Source organism: Giraffa tippelskirchi, chromosome 6 (assembly GCF_054371585.1).
Source record: "Giraffa tippelskirchi isolate mGirTip1 chromosome 6, T2T-mGirTip1v1.2.pri, whole genome shotgun sequence".
Classification (NCBI taxonomy): Eukaryota; Metazoa; Chordata; class Mammalia; order Artiodactyla; family Giraffidae; genus Giraffa; species Giraffa tippelskirchi.
Window position 1 is genome coordinate 5,443,488 of NC_137280.1, and position 18,488 is coordinate 5,461,975.

The 18,488-nt window shown below is 44.0% G+C and overlaps 1 protein-coding gene and 1 long non-coding RNA gene across 3 annotated transcripts in view; both read left to right on the plus strand.

The window, feature by feature from the left end:
* Positions 1–74: 74 nt before the first annotated feature.
* LOC145508980 (uncharacterized) lies at positions 75–5,920 on the plus strand. Its single transcript, XR_014055764.1, has 2 exons — positions 75–583; positions 4,770–5,920. It is a non-coding gene; the product is annotated as an uncharacterized LOC145508980 (long non-coding RNA).
* A 6,040-nt stretch (positions 5,921–11,960) lies between these two features.
* The window catches only part of CPNE3 (copine 3), a 45,966-nt gene continuing 39,438 nt past the window's right edge, over positions 11,961–18,488 (plus strand). For both annotated transcript variants that reach the window (XM_081496820.1, XM_081496821.1), the window contains exon 1: positions 11,961–12,047. The gene's annotated coding sequence lies outside the window, so the exon portion shown is untranslated. The remainder of the gene's footprint in view (positions 12,048–18,488) is intronic.

Consider the following 18,488-nt stretch of genomic DNA (forward strand, 5'->3'; position numbering starts at 1 on the left):
CGGTGTCCGCCGGCGGGAAATGCCTCACTGCGTTGGACGTAGTGGGCTTTGCGCCCCTGCGCGCGCTTGGTTGCGGCCCCGGAAGTTAGTGCCTTTCTGGCTGCAGACTTCTGCTGCCCGTCCTAGGGGTTTGTCTTGGCTTTGGCACGAGGGCAGATCACCAGAGTAGACCTCAAAGCATTGAAAGTCATGCCATAATTTACGTATGCAAATTAAAAAACGCTTTTTTATTTATAATTCGCTGCTTTCAGAGATGGGAGAGAATCCTGATACTGGAGGGTCCTTTAAGGAAATAAATGCTTGGGAGGATTAAACTGTTCTACGGAAAGGAAGGAATGGAGGAGAAGGAGAATGTCAGGGAGAAGCCAGAGACAAAGACTGACCAGCCTTGTGGTCCAGTGGCTAAGACTCCATACGTCCAACTTACGGGGCCTGGGTTCCATCCCTGCTCAGGGAACTGATCCCACATGTTGCAACTAAGAGTCCACAGTCTGCACCTTACAAGGGGCATAGCCCCTTCAGAATGACCAGCCCACACTGATCCAGTAAGAAGGACTAGAGAGAGGAAGCCTTTGGACAGAAGGTTGGTGGCTGTTGTATGCTTTGGGTTGTGTGGTATGAAACCCCTGGCTTCCCCTCAAAATATTCAGTACTGTGGGCCTTGCTTCTCACTGGACTAGAATTCTTTCGGAGGGAAAGAAGAGGTTTTGAACCCACTTCAGGGGTGATGTGGGAGAAAATACAAGCTGAAAACCTGTTATATGGATTATATGAAAAAAATTTATGGGCAATAAGGGAAGATAGTTATAGTTTTTTTTTTTAAATTAGGTTACACTTATATAGTACTCAATACTACGTGGTGAATTAACACACACTTTTATTTCATTTGATCTTCCCAACTACGTTGATAAGTGGTATCCAAAATTAATAAACAAGTGAACTATAGCTTAAAGCGTTTTATTATTCAAGGACACATAGCTGATAAGTATTGGTTGGTCATTGCTCAATTGTGTCCTACTCTTTGTAATCCCATGGACTGTAGCCCGCCAGGCTCCTCTGTCCTTGAGATTTTTCAGGCAGGAATACTGGAGTGGGTTGCCATTTCCCGCCTCTAGGGGATCTTCCCAACCCAGGGATCGAACCCAGATCTCCCACATTGCAGGCAGATTCTTTACCAGCTGAGCCACAAGGGAAGCCCAAGAATACTGGAGTGGGTAGCCTATCCCTTCTCCAGCAGATCCTCCCAACCCAGAATTCAAACCAGGGTCTCCTGCATTGCAGTACAATTATCAAATTCAGGAAATTAAAGTTGACAGAATATTATTATTTAATATACAAGATCTGCTTATTGTCCCAATGCCATCCTTCGTAGTAACAATTTTTCCCCAACTCAGATCAATTCCTGATTACATGTTATATTAATTGTCCTGTTTAGTCTCCTCAAGTCTGTGATATTTCTCTCTTGGCTCCAGGGACAGTATCTTTTCTTGCCTCCTGTGAGCCTCAGATTTCCCTCTGTGATATTTTTTCTGTCAGGATACCCTCCCATTTCACTTACTTCCTTGTCACCCTCCCCTTTCCCCTGATCGCAATCCACTTTTCCTTACTGGCTGCTGCTGCTGCTAAGTCACGTCAGTTGTGTCCGACTCTGTGCGACCCCATAGACGGCAGCCCACCAGGCTCCTCCATCCCTGGGATTCTCCAGGCAAGAACACTGGAGTGGGGTGCCATTGCCTTCTCCGATTCCTTACCTAGGTAATTCCTATTCATCTTTCAACTCTCAGTCCAAATGTTACTTCCTCAGAGAAACTTTTTTTGATTCCCCTTAGTATATTTTCATTTTCTTTATGACTCTAAGCACATTTCATAATTTATTTTATATATTTGTGATTATTTGTCAATCTGGAGTAAATTTTAAAGATAGCATTGATAAGAATCAATAATATGTGCCTTCACTTTACTGTAAACTCAATATGTCAGATTTTTGCCTATAACTGGGCCTGGCACAATTTCTTCACTCATTAAACAAATATATTTTGCTTTTCTATAGTATGCCCGATATCTTCTAGACTGAATGAAGAATTCATAGCGGAGTATATATTCCAGCTGGGAAGAGATAATAAGCAAGATAAATGATATGATAGATAATAAAAGATATAATGTGTGTGTTAGTTGCTCAGTCGTGTCTGACTCTTTGCAACCCCATGGACTGTAGCCCACCTGGCTCCTCTGGCCATGGGATTCTCCAGGCAAGAATACTGGAGTGGGTGGCCACTGCCTTCTCCAAAGATATAAGAGACAGTGCTAAATGCTGAAAAGGAAGATAAAGCAGGAGGGAGTATAGAGTGTACTTCTTTGTAGGCGTTACAGTGTTAAACAGGGTGGTGGCCACAGAAGAAATCACTGAGAGAGAAGGGGGAATGCGGCATTGAGGATACTTGGGGGCAGAGCCTACTATGTGGGGAAATGGAAGTGCAAAGGCCTGAATTTGGAAGGCAGGTGACATTTTCTCTGAACATAAGTGCCGGAGTCCACCAGCAGGTCCAGGGGTTCCCTCAGGATGGACAGCGTCGGCGATACAAATGAGAAGACACAGCGACTCTCGGTATTTCCAAGTGTCTTCTGACTTTATTGTTTTTAAGACAGCTTTTATATTTTTAGTGGCACATAGAAACAAATGTATAGAGTCATATCAAATCAGCTTAATGGGTCAACAGTGTTGACCTTTACCGACATCATTTGCATATCTTAGTTCATTTTGTTTACATCATCTTCTGGCCTGGGGGCCTGCCAACATCTTGTGACTCTCCTATTGATAAGGGTTGATCAGTCAGAACACTTTTGTATCAGGCACAGCAGGAAAGAACCCATCAATAGAAAGTTTCAAGGCAAAACCTATTTTCGGTAATTTACTTTACCCCTTGAGCTTAACAGAAAAGAATGTGGTCCCATAAAGTCATAGAACAGCAAGCTGAAGGTCAGCTCTAAGTAAGACTCTTCAGTTAAATCAACAATTGTCTCACTATTTGTATTACAGCTAAACTTCTATTTATATAAATCTTCAACTATTATGCTTTCATTATATAGGCTAAATACTTTAAGAGTAAAAACATAGTGAGTAAATATAGACTAAGTAACAGTTTCATAAAGCAATATTTCTTATATTTCCTAACAAGCCTTTTTTCCTGTGAAGGGTTTTGTGCCCATAGGGGCTTTCTGTGCGGAGGCTCTCAATGTTATTTTATTATTAAGGAACAGTTATGTATATTAGCTCTAAAGGCACAGACTTATTTATTAAACAAACTAATATGTTAGCAAAAGGAATTTAGATCAGCATACTCTATATCCCAGATAATTTTATTTAGGGTGCTACCGTTCAGGGGCCTTGTTGATTTGAGGTTTCAGAATGATCTATTTTAGAAGGAAATCGGGAAAGGCCTTTTGCTTAAGTCATAGAAAATAAGAAGAGGTTTTTTATAGTAAACATCAGAAAGACAGATATCTTTAAGGTGAGCGCTGAGGCAGCCTTCCGAGAATCCCTGAGGCCTGAGAAGCCGTGCTCAATCATTCCTCTTTCCCATGACTCTGTCATGGGTGGGATCTCGTGGGCTGGCTCCCGGCACATAAGGGCTTCCCTGGTGGCTCAGATGGTGAAGAATCTGCCTGCAATGCAGGAGACCCAGGTTTGATCCCTGGGTCAGGAAGATCCCCTGGAGGAGGAAGTAACAACCCACTCTAGTATTCTTGCCTGGAGAATTCCATGACAGAGGACCCTGGTGGGGTAGAGTCCAGGAGTCCCAAAGAGTCGGACACGACTGTTTGATTAAAACTAACCAACTAGCACTCTAAATTGAGTGAGAAGGAGGAGAGTATAAGAGATAAGGTCAGAGAGGAGATGGGGACCAAGTAATGTAGGACCTCATAAACCACTGTAAGGGCTTTGCCTTTTTTTCTTTGTATGATTGTTTGTGACACAGGCTTCCCAGGTGACTCAGTGGTAAAGAATCTATTTGACGATGTAGGAGATGCAGGTTCTATCTCTGGGTCAGAAAGATCCCCTGGAGTAGGAAATGGCAACCTGCTCCAGTATTATCACCTAGAAAATTCCATGGACAGAGGAGCCTTGTGGGCTACAGTTCATTGGGTTGCAAAGAGTTGGACATGACTGAGCGCACACACACACACACACACACACAGAGACACACACAACACAGTCTAATTTACATTTTAATTAGATTCTTCTGACAGTTTTGAAAACAGACTCGGGGGAGCTGGTAAGGAAGCAGTTACTAGGATGTTACTGTAATGTAGAAAGAAATTGTAGTGACTTGGACTAGGCTAGAAAATAGTAGTCAGAATCCAGATGTATTTTGAAAGCGGAGTTGATAGGATTAGCCAACACCCTGGACCAGATGAGATGGGATCTGAGAGAGGCAAAGATTTCTCCAAATGTTTTGGCCCAAATAGCTGGAAGGAATCTTTGGCATTACTTGAGGTAGAGAAGAGTCTGGGAGATACAGATTTGGGAAGGAAGATTAGGAGGGTGTATTTGTACATTTAGATTTGAAATGATTATTAGACATCTGTGTTAGCCAGTCTTCAAGATGGCCCACAATGGTTCTTACCTCCTGAATTTACTCCTTTGTGAGATTTCCTCTCACATTAGACATAGAATGGTTTATTTGACCACTGGAATAGGCAAAGGTGATTGTATATGACTCCTGAGGCTAAATCGTAAAACTCATTAAGCTTCTGTTGTGGTCTTTTAGATTGTTTGCCCTGGGGCAAGCCAGCAGCCTTAGGATACTCAAGCAGCCCTGTTGAGAGGGGCCTGTTGGAAAGGAACTGAGGTCTCCCACCAACAAAGTGCACCACTGTTACATGTAAGCAAGCCATCTTGGAAGTGGATCCTCCAGCCCCAGAAGTCGACTGCGACCCTGAAGAATACCTGCCCGCAATTCTCATGAGAGATGATGAGCCAGAATCAGAGAGCTAAGCCACTCAGAAATTCCTGAGACACACAATCTATGTAATAAATGACTGCTTTATTTTAGTCGTCAGTCAGTTCAGTCGCTCAGGAGTGTCTGACTCTTTGCAACCCCATTGACTGCAGCACGCCAGGCCTCCCTGTCCATCACCAACTCCCAGAGTTTACTCAAACTCGTTCCCTTCTCCTCCTGCCTTCAATCTTTCCCAGCATCAGGGTCTTTTCCAGTGAGTCAGTTCTTCACATCAGGTGGCCAAAGTATTGGAGTTTCAGCTTCAGCATCAGTCCATCCAATGAACACTCAGGACTGGTTTCCTTTAGGATGGACTGGTCGGATCTCCTTGCAGTCCAAGGGACTCTCAAGAGTCTTCTCCAACACCACAGTTCAAAAGCATCAATTCATCAGCGCTCAGCTTTCTTTATAGTCCAACTCTCACATCCATACATGACCACTGGAAAAACCATAGCTTTGATTAGACGGACCTTTGTTGGCAACGTAACGTCTCTGCTTTTTAATATGCTGTCTAGGTTGGTAATAACTTTTTTCTTTTCTTAGTCGTATCTCATTGAATTTAATTTTTTATTGGAGTATAATTGCTTTACAATGTTGTGTTAGTTTGTGCTGTACAACAAAGGGAACCAGCCATATGGATACATATATCCTCTCCTGCTCAGACCTTCATTGCTCCTTGCTGCCTATCCCACCCCTCCTGGTATCACAAAGCACCAAGCTGAGCTCCCTGTGTTATACAACAACCGGTTTTACACATGATAGTGTATGTATGTCAATGCTACTCTCTCAATTCATTTTACCTCCCCTTCCCTCTCTGTGTCCACAAGTCCTTGCTCTATGTCTGCATCTCTATTCCTGCCCTGCAGATAGGGTCATCAATACTATTTTTCTAGATTCCAAATATATATCAGTTCAGTTCAGTCGCTCAGTCGTGTCCGACTCTTTGTGACCCCATGAATTGCAGCACGCCACGCCTCTCTGTCCATCACCAACTCCCGGAGTCCACCCAAACCCATGTCCATCGAGTCCATTATGCCATCCAACCATCTCATCCTCTGTCATCCCCTTCTCCTTCCGCCCCCAATCCTACCCAGCATTAGGGTCTTTTCCAATGAGTAAACCCTTCGCATGAGGTGGCCAAAGTATTGGAGTTTCAGCTTCAACATCAGACCTTCCAATGAACACCCAGGATTGATCTCTTTTAGGATGGATTGATTGGATCTCCTTGCAGTCCAAGGGACTCTCAAGAGTCTTCTCCAACACCACAGTTCAAAAGCATCAATTCTGCGGCACTCAGCTTTCTTCACCGTCCAACTCTCACATCCATACATGACCACTGGAAAAACCATAGCCTTGACTAGACGGACTTTTGTTGGCAAAGTAATGTCTCTGCTTTTAAATATGCTATCTAGGTTGGCCATAACCTTCCTTCCAAGGAGTAAGCGTCTTTTAATTTCATGGCTGCACTCACCATCAGCAGTGATTTTGGAGCCCAAAAAAATAAAGTCTGACACTTTCCACTGTTTCCCCATCTATTTCCCATGAAGTGATGGGACCAGATGCCATGATCTTAGTTTTCTGAACGTTCAGCTTTAAGCCAACTTTTTCACTCTCCTCTTTCACTTTCATCAAGAGGCTCTTTAGTTCTTCTTCACTCTCTGCCATAAGGGTGGTGTCATCCGCATATCTGAGGTTATTGATATTTCTCCCGGCAATCTTGATTCCAGCTTGTGTTTCTTCCAGCCCAGCGTTTCTCATGATGTACTCTGCATATAAGTTAAATAAGCAGGGTGACAAAATACAGCCTTGACATACTCCTTTTCCTATTTGGAACAAGTCTGTTGTTCCATGTCCAGTTCTAACTGTTGCTTCCTGACCTGCATGCAGGTTTCTCAAGAGACAGGTCAGATGGTGTGGTATTCCCATCTCTTTCAGAATTTTCCACAGTTTATTGTGATCCACACAGTCAAAGGCTTTGGCATAGTCAATAAAGCAGAAATAGATGTTTTTCTGGAACTCTCTTGCTTTTTCGATGATCCAGCGGATGTTGGCAATTTAATCTCTGGTTCCTCTGCCTTTTCTAAAACCAGCTTGAACATCTGGAAGTTCACAGTTCACGTATTGCTGAAGCCTGGCTTGGAGAATTTTGAGCATTACTTTACTAGCATGTGAGATGAGTTCAATTGTGCGGTAGTTTGAGCATTCTTTGGCATTGCCTTTCTTTGGAATTGGAATGAAGACTGACCTCTTCCAGTCCTGTGGCCACTGCTGAGTTTTCCAAATTTGCTGGCATATCGAGTGCAGCACTTTCACAGCATCACCTTTGAGGATTTGAAATAGCTCCACTGGAATTCCATCACCTCCACTAGCTTTGTTCGTAGTGATGCTTTCTAAGGCCCACTTGACTTCACATTCCAGGATGTCTGGCTCTAGGTGAGTGATCACACCATCGTGATTATCTGGGTCATGAAGATCTTTTTTGTACAGTTCTTCTGTGTATTCTTGCCACCTCTTCTTAATATCTTCTGCTTCTGTTAGGTCCATACCATTTCTGTCCTTTATTGAGCCTATCTTTGCATGAAATGTTCCTTTGGTATCTCTAATTTTCTTGAAGAGATCTCTAGTCTTTCCCAATCTGTTGTTTTCCTCTATTTCTTTACACTGATCACTGAGGAAGGCTTTCTTATCTCTCCTTGCTATTCTTTGGAACTCTGCATTGAGATGGGAATATCTTTCCTTTTCTCCTTTGCTTTTCGCTTCTCTTCTCTTCCCAGCTATCTGTAAGGCCTCCTCAGACAGCCATTTTGCTTTTTTGCATTTCTTTTTCATGGGGATTTTCTTGATCCCTGTCTCCTGTACAATGTCATGAACCTCTGTCCATAGTTCATCAGGCACTCTGTCTATCAGGTCTAGTCCCTTAAATCTATTTGTCACTTCCACTGTATACTCATAAGGGATTTGATCTAGGTCATACCTGAATGGTCTAGTGGTTTTCCCTACTTTCTTCAATTTAAGTCTGAATTTGGCAATAAGCAGTTCATGATCCGAGCCACAGTCTGCTCCCGGTCTTGTTTTTGCTGACTGTATAGAGCTTCTCCATCTTTGGCTGCAAAGAATATAATCAATCTGATTTCAGTGTTGACCATCTGGTGATGTCCACGTGTAGAGTCTTCTCTTGTGTTGTTGGAATAGGGTGTTTGCTATTACCAGTGCATTCTTGTGGCAAAACTCTACACATTAATATATGATATTTGTTTTTCTCTTTCTGACTTACTTCATTTTGTATGACAGAGTCTGGGTTCATCCACATCATGACAAATGGCCCAATTTCATTTCTTTTTATAGCTGAGTAATATTCCATTGTATGTATATACCACATCTTCTTTACCCATTCATCTATTGATGGACATTTAGGTTGCTTCCATGTCCTGACTATTATAAATACTGATGCAATGAACACTAGAGTACATGTATCTTTTTCATTTATGGTTTTGTCAGGGTATATGCCCAGTAGTGGGATAATAAATGACTACTTAATTGCAAGCCCCTAAATTTGGTGTAATCTGTTGTGGAGTAGTAGGTAACTAATATACCTCCAAAGTAGAAAGCTGGAATCTAGTTTCAGGATTTGGAAGTTTGGTAATCTTCACGATATAGATGGAGGACCTCCCTAGTGGTCCAGTGGTTAAGAATCTGCCTGCCAAGGCAGTGGACTTGGGTTCAATCCCACAAGCCTTGGAGCAACTAAGCCCGTGTGCCACAACTACTAAACACTCATTCTAGTTCCTGCAAATCTCAACTACTGAGCCGGGTGCTTCAACCACTGAGGCTCATGTGCCCTTGAGCCTGTGCTCCACAAGAGAAGTCACAGTAATGAGGAGCCCATGCTCTACAACGAAGGGCTGCACCTCTCATGGCAACTAGAGAAATCCCATGCACACAAAATGCATAATAAATAAATAATTTTTTAAAAGAATATAGATGAATTTCAAAGCTGTAAGACTAGATGAGATAGCTAAAGGTGTGGATGAAGATAGAAAACAAAAAAGTCAAGATCTAAACCCTGGGGCACTCCAGTGTAAGAACTGGGAATAGGAGGATCAAAAGCCAAAGGATATGGGAAGGAATAACCAGTGAAGTAGAAGAACACCAAAAGAATTTTTTTGTGTGTGGTTCTTATTCATTCTGGCATCCTTTTTCATCCCTTTAAATCTCCAACAGTGTCGGGAGCCGCGATAGGGATTACTGACAAAATGGAGGCACGGCCCCAACCCCGTCTCCTCATCCCGCAGGCACGGTCCCGGGATGAAGGAGTTAGGTCTTGTGATTCTGACTTGTCCTTTCCTTCCTCTGGTTGAGTTGGCTGGAAAGAATGTTATAATCCATAAAGTTAACTATTGACTTTTGTTCGAGGATCTTTACAGAGAATGCTCCAGGATGAGCACATAGGCTGCAGCTTGAGACCATGGGAAACATTGTTACCTGAAACCTGCCTGTAAGGGGAATGTTTATGGCAAACGAAGTTTGCTGAGTTTAGGGGTTAGGAATAATTAAGAATAGTTAAAAGCTAAAAGTTTAAGGTATGTTGTAGTGTTGGCATATTTTACTATAGCTTATAGAAACTAGGTATCTTAGAGATACTAATAGCTAAAAGCCTTTTTAGGAGACGATGAGCTTAAGTTACTAGGGGATAACAAGATTTAAAGAGATAAGAAATAAACTGAGGAATGTAATATACAGCCCAGAGACAAACTTGAGTTACAACGTTATCACAAGGACACTTAAGAGGGAACTCAGAAGGACAACAATGATTTATGGAGACAGTAAATATGGGTGAGGGGAAACAGAAGATGTCATACCTCTGAGCTAATGCTTTTGTAAAAGTATAAAAGAAAACCTGATGCTTAAAATAAACATGCAGCCCAGTGCTTTGAGCAAGAGACTGCATCATTTTCTCCGCGAGATGCAGTCCAAATGAGTGAGAGGCTGCATCATTCGCCGACCCCGTTCATCCCTTCAGGGCAATTCCCTGGCTGCCGCAGCTGGACTCTGGCACAACAGGTGTTTAGTCCCATGTCTATTTGTTCTTTGTTTCTAGAACCTTGTTATGCCTGATACATAATAATCATTCAATACATGTTGAATAAATGAGCGCATAAATAAGTACAAAAGTAGAATGGAATTAAGACTACAGTTTGAGAAAAATAAATAAGTTAATTGAAGAGCTATGGCACTGTCCATTTAAATGAGAGAATGCTTATTGGGTACTAAAGGTACAAAACCATTTTATTGTCTCTGCTCCCAATGTTAGTGGAGACAAAGATCATGAAAGTTAGGTACTGATACTATGTATTCTGGAAATTTTGAAACTTGCAGCAAAATTAATGGTACCTGAGGACCTTCACTTTACTGTAAAAACTTAACAGAAAGATTTTTTTTACCAATCTTTTAGTAAAAACAAAATAAGACACTTCTCTTTCCTTCCTGCTATGTTCCAACCACAAAGGTATTGCTTCTGTTGCTGCAGTTTGCTAAGTCTAGTCTTGCCTTTGCCCCTGCTGTCATTCCTTGGCCTTCAGATCTTTCCATGACTGGCTCTTCATTTTTCAAATAAGATATCATCACCTTAGAGAGAACTTCCCTGTCTCAATAGGGTCTCATTATCCCCAAGACCCTTTCTATCATGTTGAGTTGTTGTTCATTCACCCAGTCGTGTCGGAATCTTTGTGACCCCATGGACTACAGCACGCCAGGGCTCCCTGTCTCTCATATCTCCCAAGTTCATGTCCACTGCACCTGGCGATGCCATCCAGCCATCTAATCCTCTGAAGCCCTCCTTACCTTCTTCCCTCAATTTTTTTTCCAGCATCAGGGACTTTTCCAATGAGATGGGTCTTCACATCAGGTGGCCAAAGTATTGGAGTTTTAGCTTCAGCATCAGTCCTTCCAGTGAATATTCAGGACTGATTTCCTTTAGGATGGACTGGTTGGATCCAAGGGAACTCTCAAGAGTCTTCTCAACATGACAGGGGTTAGGAGTTAGCACTTCTCTACTTTCATGCTGAACCTGATTCTTTCCTGGTTCAGATTGTGCTCTTCAGTTCAGTTCAATCGCTCAGTCGTTTCTGACTCTTTGCGACTCCATGGACTGCAGCACGCCAGGCCTCCCTGTCCATCACCAACTCCCAGAGTTGACTCAAACTCACGTCCATTGAGTCGGTGATGCCATCCAACCGTCTCATCCTCTGTTGTCCCCTTCTCCTCCCGCCTTCAATCTTTCCCAGCATCAGGGTCTTTTCAAATGAGTCAGCTCTTTCCATCAGGTGGGCAAAGTATTGGAGTTTCAGCTTCAGCATCAGTCCTTCCAATGAATATTCAGGACTGATTTCCTTTAGGATGGACTGGTTTGTTCTCCTTGCAGTCCAAGGGACTCTCAAGAGTCTTCTCAACGTAACAGAGGTTAGGAGTTAGCACTTGTCTACTTTCATGCTGAACCTGATTCTTTCCTGGTTCACACTGCGGTTTTAATTTTCTCAAATGTAAATTCTTATATTTTCGGGAATTTATTTTGGTGTACCGGATAACTTACTTAAAGGCCTGAAGTCGACTAGGGGTTCTCAGTAAGAAACCAATCAGAGTTCCCGTCAGGCAGTGGCCTGGGTGGGCGGGGCCGGCCTCAGCCCCGCCCCGCCCCGCCCCTCGACCGGGCCCCGGCCCCATCCCCGCCTCGTTCCTTGGCCGGGCCCCGCCTCGCCTCGCCCCTCAGCCCCGCCTCCCCTCCCCGCCCCACCCTCAGCCCCGCCCCGCTCCACCCTCAGCCCCGCCCCGCCCCACTCCCATCCCCGCCTCGCCCCTCAGCCCCTCCTCCCCGCCCCGCCCCACCCTCAGCCCCGCCCCGCCCCCTCCCAGCCCCGCCCCACCCTCAGCCCCGCCCCCGCCCCGCCCCTCGGCCGATCCCCCGGGTTTCCTTGGACGCACGGCGGCGGGGAGACTGCTGTGTCCGCCTGCCAGTCCTTACGGAGTGACTCCCATCTCTGTGGCCGAGACGTGAGTGCGGACTCTCCTCTGCTTCGGGCCCGGCGTGGCGGGGCACCCGGAACCCAGCTGTCCCCGGGGGCGGAGAAGGGGCCAGGTCGGGAGAGCCGGGCGCGACTGGGCCGGGCCGCCCTCGCGCTGCGGGCGCATCCTGGGCTCCGCGCGGCCCGCGGTCGGCCGGGCGCCTGGGGCCTCTGCAGCTGCTGGGCGCGCGGTCGGCGACCCGCCCAGGCCCAGAGTTGCCCGGCGTCACCCGGGGGAGCCGGAGCTCCGGGCCGCGAGGCGCCGCCTGCATTGGCGTCGGGTGCCCGGGACCCCCCAGCTCCCCCCGGCGGGGTGGCGGGCTTGCGGCCCGGGGAGAGATGCGGACTCGCGGCCCGCTCTGCGCTTCCCGAGTACCGGGGGGAGCGGGGCGCGTCTCGGTAGCGAGGGGTGCCAGAGGAGCTGCCAGATCGTGGGGTGGGCAAAAGTGACTCCGTTTGGGGGTACCGCAGGAGGTTGCGGGAAGGCGTATCCTAGAGGCTCCAGTTCCGGCTCCAGCTTCGAATTTCTAACGTTTAGGGTTTTGGGCTCACTACCACCGAGGGCGTGGAGGAAGTGCGGTTAGGTTTGTTTTGCCTTACCAGAACCTCTGGGAAACCGAGCTGACCTATCACTGACGTTGCTTGTGATGCTGATCCACACTTTGTTTATCCTCGGTATTATCTATTCGTAACTGCTAATCAGGTAGGAGGAAGAGCAGCGTTGAGTGCACCGAGTACTGGTTACAGGATGGCACAAACACTGCTGGACGACTTTCCTATGTTAGCTCATTTAGTGCTCGCAGCCATCAGCTTAAATGGTATTGCTATTTCATTTCATGCTCGAGGAAACTCAGATTGCATAAATTTCCAAATTGCACAAGTGTTGAGTGGTAGTAGCATTAGAGCCGAAATTCAGACCTGTATGATTTCTGCACCCAGGCTTTATGGCCTAATGTTAAAAAACGTTATTGGGGCTTTCCTGATGGCTCAATGGTAGAGAATCCTCCTGCTAATGCAGGAGAGGAGAGTTCGATTCCTGGATTGGGAAGATCCCCTGGAAAAGGAAATGGCAACCCACTCCAGTATTCTTGCCAGGAAAAGTCCTATGGACAGAGGAGCCTGGCTGGCTACAGTCCCTGGAGTCGCAAAAGAGTCAGACACGACTTTGCGACTAAACAACAACAAGCGAAGAATATTATTACTCTTTGGGGTAAGATGGATACCTAGGTTTGAGATCTATTCTTTGAGATTTGTTAGCTGTATGACCTTGGGCGGGTTGCTTAGCCTTTTAGGGCCTGTTTCTGCACTTGTAAAATAGAGATAAAATACTTCCTATGTCATAGGGTTGTTATGAAGATTGAATAAGATTATTTTTGGACCACACTTAGCAAAGTGTCTGGCACATGGTGGTGAACTATATATAGCAACATATATCCTGCTGTTGTCATTAATTGTGAACAGCAAACTGAACCTCTGAGCGCTGCTAGCCGGAGCCAGACACAACTTGTGTGGACCTAGAGCACAGGTAGAGGGAGGCAGAAAAGAATTAGAATGGAAAACAAGACAGATGACATGCATGGGGGCGATTATAGGCACGCCAGTAGATTAATCTGTTTTGCCGAGGGCCACTCTTTTGGTTTCATGAGAATTTTTTAAAAAGCAGTTCGTTATAGCTGATGAATTGGAAAAACACATCCCACTCTGGGCTGAAAACGGGCTGAGAGGTGTCTGGGACTGGACCGTGCTGAGGCTCGCCACCTGTGAGGGGGAGCGCATTTCAACAGGGCCTGGCACAACCTCCCCGTCAACCGTGTGGTTCTTTTTCAGGATTTCTTCTCCCAGAAGAAGAGTGCCTGAAGAAAGGAGAAGGACAGGAGATTTCAGGCTGGGGAAAACAAAGCATCTCTTTGCCTTTTAAGGGTTGATAAATGACTGGACACCTCTCCTAATTTTACCTATAGCTGTGGACACTTCATAGACAATGATCTTCATTTCCACTTAAATTTAAGGCAGCCTAAGTGTTGCGAATTTGTATATCCTCTTTACAGGGCTATCACTATTGCCCTGAATGTTTCCTCTGTAGCATGGGTGCAGACACCCAGTTCATCCTGCACTGTTCATGGTGTAGCTTCAGACACAGTTTACTTGCCCTCTTTTGTTTCTGGTGATTGCTGTGATTTTTTTTCCCTATTATTATTATATTTACTTTTCTCTTTCTTTTTTCAAAACTTTGTTTAGCCAGTGACTTACTATACTGGAAAATATGCCTGTCAGCAAAAGCTAGAGAGTTAAAGATTGGCTGAGAAGAAGGTTTAAATTAGCACCTAAAAGTAAAGTATCATAGATTTAATTTGACTACATTATTTGAGTTTCTAATATGATGATCAAAGGCAGACATTATATATACATTTTATTTAATTAAAGTATAATTGATCTATAGTACTATGTTGATTTTAGGTACACCAGTGATTCAATATTTTTATACATTACATTACAAAATGATCACCACTATATATATTTAGGTAAGATTATACCTACATTTAAGCCAGTTATTCTGGTTTAAATCTATTTGGAAGCTGAAACAGGGAGAGAATGGGATTCTTTTGGAGAGACTGTTTACTCTTTTAATATAGAACAGCTCATGAATATGCGTCATAATTTTTAAAAAGACGTTAAAATTAGTCTATGTGATAGTCAAATTTACCGACATAAATTAGGTGGCTAGCATACTAATACAGTTTCTCCATGAAAATAGAAGGAAATAGTACACATTTATTTTAGCAAACAATTTTGAAATGGATGTATTTCAATTTTGAAATGGATAGTACACTTGGATGTACCAAGTGAATGTAGTATGTCTGGTGCTTGTGAAAATTACCAAAGCAAGAGTGTGGTTGCAGTGTGTGTTGTCACCAGGCTACTTCAGTATTCTGAGCATTTAGTTAACCGTGTCTCTAGACCCTACGGGGATGGATGGGGCATGGTAAAATAGATATCTGAGACTGTAAGGAGAAACTTGTCTTCTCTCCCTTCCCCTCTTTCTTGGTATTTGACTTATTTTATATTAAAAAAAAAAAAAAAAGCAGGCTTCCCTGGTGGCTCAGTGGTAAAAAAAAAAATACACCTGTCAATGCAGGAGATGCGGCTTTGATCCCTGGGTTGGGAAGATCCCCTGGCAAAGGCATGGCAACCCACTCCAGTATTCTTGCCTGAGAAATCCCCTGGACAGAGGAGCCTGGCAGGCTATAGTCCATGGGGTCACCAAAGAATCAGACATGACTTAGCAACTAAACAACAACAGCAATAAAAATACACAACATAAAAATACATGACACTCTCTATATAAGACAAAAACAACTGTTAGATTTAACATATTCAGTTATTTCAACAGAAAGCAAATACGTAAATTACCTTGTAAGAACACAGTGTTTCTGCATTCCAGGTCCAAGGGAAGAACACCCCTTGAGTGAGCCATGTAGGAAGTAACCCAAGTCTCCAACTCTCCAGCATGTATTTCACCAGCAGGATCTTTATCACACGCTTTCATAACGCACTGGTTGTTAGATGCAACCTAACATCCACACTGAGAGTTTAAGGTTTTATCTCTCCTAAAAACCTTTAACGGAAAAACCAGTGTACAACCTGCTTAGTGGTCAGGATTTTCTTAAAAAGAAGGGAAAATTAAAAAAGTTTTTTTCAATGATATTGTCAAAATAAGTAGATAAAAATATATAAATATGACACCCATCTGCAATACTTCTTGCTCCCCTTCTGTGCCTTATTTCTCTCTTTAGCACTTACCATCACCCAGCGTACTCTATATCTCCCTACAGTGTAATAATGTGAAAGTAGGGATATTTGTCTGCTTTGTTCATTGTTGTCTCCTAATCCCTTAGAATAGTGTCTGGCACACAGGCTTTCTGTATTTGTTGAATGAGTGTGGAGTGAATGAACAGTACTATTAAACCATTCATGACCGGGAAATACGAAGTGGTTGGCCAGAAAGCTAAAACCGATGAAATGTGTGTGCTCGGCATCCAGAAAACGAATATTCTTGAAATCAGGAAATGTATGACATCCCAAGTCCTTTCTCAACATTACAAACTTTTAAACCTTGAGGACCAAGGAAGGTTTTTAACTCTGTAGTTGTTGCACCTCTAAGAGGAAAGAATTTTCATTACCACTGTTCACCATGAACGAGAGAGGAGCAGGTCGTGTTAAAATGTGAAAACACTTGTCTTGCCCAATTAAATAGTACATGTGCCCGGCGAAGAAGAGAAATAAGGGAGCCAGGTTTTAGAAAGCATGCTTTCAGAATTGGGCATCATTGGGTAATACGGAGCGTGAGACCTTCTGACGGCTGGTCCAGCCTCTGGGAGATTGCAGAAGGGAGGCAGTTGTGAAAACGCTCGGAGGGAAGGGAGAACCCCAAGGAACACCAGTAGGTGCTGTGCCTTAAGGTAACATGCAGTGAGTGCTGACTATCTGGCCAGCAGCTTTACTGAGTCTTTGTTGCTTTTTAGTCGCTAAGTTGTGTCTGACTCTTTTGCAACCCCTTGGACTGTAGCCCGCCAGGTTCCTCTGTCCATGGGTTCTCCAGGTAAGAATACTGGAGTGGGTTGCCATTTCCTTCTCCAGGGGATCTTCCCGACCCAGGGATCAAACCCACATCTCCTGCATTGGCAGGCAGACTCTTTACCATGGAGTCACCAGGGGACCTTAAATTTTCGGTTGAGCATCCTGGAATTTTCTGCCAGGTGATGCAGCTCTGATTTTTATCAAAGCAGTTTTGGTAAAAGGTGATTCACTTGGTAGGTAAGGTATGTATAAGTGAAAGTGAAAGTCGCTCAGCCATGTCCGACTCTTTGCGACCGCATGGACTGTATAGTCCATGGAATTCTCCAGGCCTGAATACTGGAGTGGGTAGCCTTTCCCTTCTCCAGGGGATCTTCCCAACCCAGGGATGGAACCCAGGTCTCCCGCATTGCAGGCGGATTCTTTAACAGCTGAACCACAATGGAAGCCCAAGAATACTGGAGTGGGTAGCCTATCTCTTCTCCAGGGGATCATCCCGACCCAGGAATCCAACCAGGGTCTCCTGCATTGCAGGCGGATTCTTTACCAATTGAGCTATCAGGAAGATCCACTGGAGATAGGGAAAGGTATGTATACTCTATAGCTAACTTTGCCAAGATGCATGTTTCATAAAGTGAAGCAATATGATGTTATCATTATTTCTTTTATTAACACTTCACTCTCTACTTACGGTGAACTGTTCATTTGATACGCTTGCGAGTATAACAATCAGTGACATTTCTAAAATGTATGTACAGCGACCAGGGGATTAGTAAAGCTGTACAACCTGAAGCACATGGTAAGTAAACTGAAGGATAGATCAGGCCATTTTCTAGAGAATTTTCTAGAAAACTTCAGGAATTTTCCAGAGAAATCAAGGAAGGGGCCTTAATTGATTCCTCACTTTGTGGTGGGTCTGATAGGGTAAAACTGCACTAACTCCTTGTGTTTAAAGAAAGAGGGGTCAAGTGACAACTAACTCTTTCATATTAACTTCTGCTGACCCCAGTTCTGCATATCCAAGTATCAGCAATAGTGTTGGTTTAGATTTTATTCAGGATAATTGAAAAATCTGGAAGTTCAGTGAAAAAAGCAAACAGTGGCCTATAGCTGATTCCTTCATTCCTGCCATGATATGAACTGGAGTTTAATAACGTGAGATTCTATGGATGGTCGTAAAATTTACTTCCTTACGATGCTGCATGTACCTGATAGACTGAGCCCTCTGTTTTGTTTGTTGATGTGGATTATTTTTTCAAGTCATCTTGGGATGGGGAATTGAATAACAATTTTAAGCGAAGGTACCTCCTTCAGTGGGAGAGTATCTGAATATATATATATTTTCAGATACAGCTTTTTCAATAGTGGGAAACGGAGTTTGGAAACCTGTATCCTTTTTCTTTTATTTCTCTTCTTGGTTCTTAAAATTTTCTGTTTTCTTTAAAAAAATTAAGAAAAAATATTTTTAAAGGAGGAAGAACTCCTTTAGTTCAGATCAGTCACTCAGTCGTGTCCTACTCTTTGCGACCCCATGGACTGCAGCACACCAGGCCTCCCTGTCCATCACCAACTTCCGGAGTTTACTTAAACACATGTTCATTGAATCAATGATGCCACCCAACTATCTTACCCTCTGTCATCCCCTTCTCCTCCTGCCTTCAATCTTGCCCAGCATCAGGGTCTTTTCCAATGTGTCAGCTCTTCACGTCAGGTGGCCAAAGTATTGGAGTTTCAGCTTCAGCATCAGTCCTTCCAATGAACACCGAGGACTGATCTCCTTTAGGATGGACTGGTTGGATCTCCTTGCAGTCCAAGGGACTCTCAAGAGTCTTCTCCAACACCACACTTCAAAAGC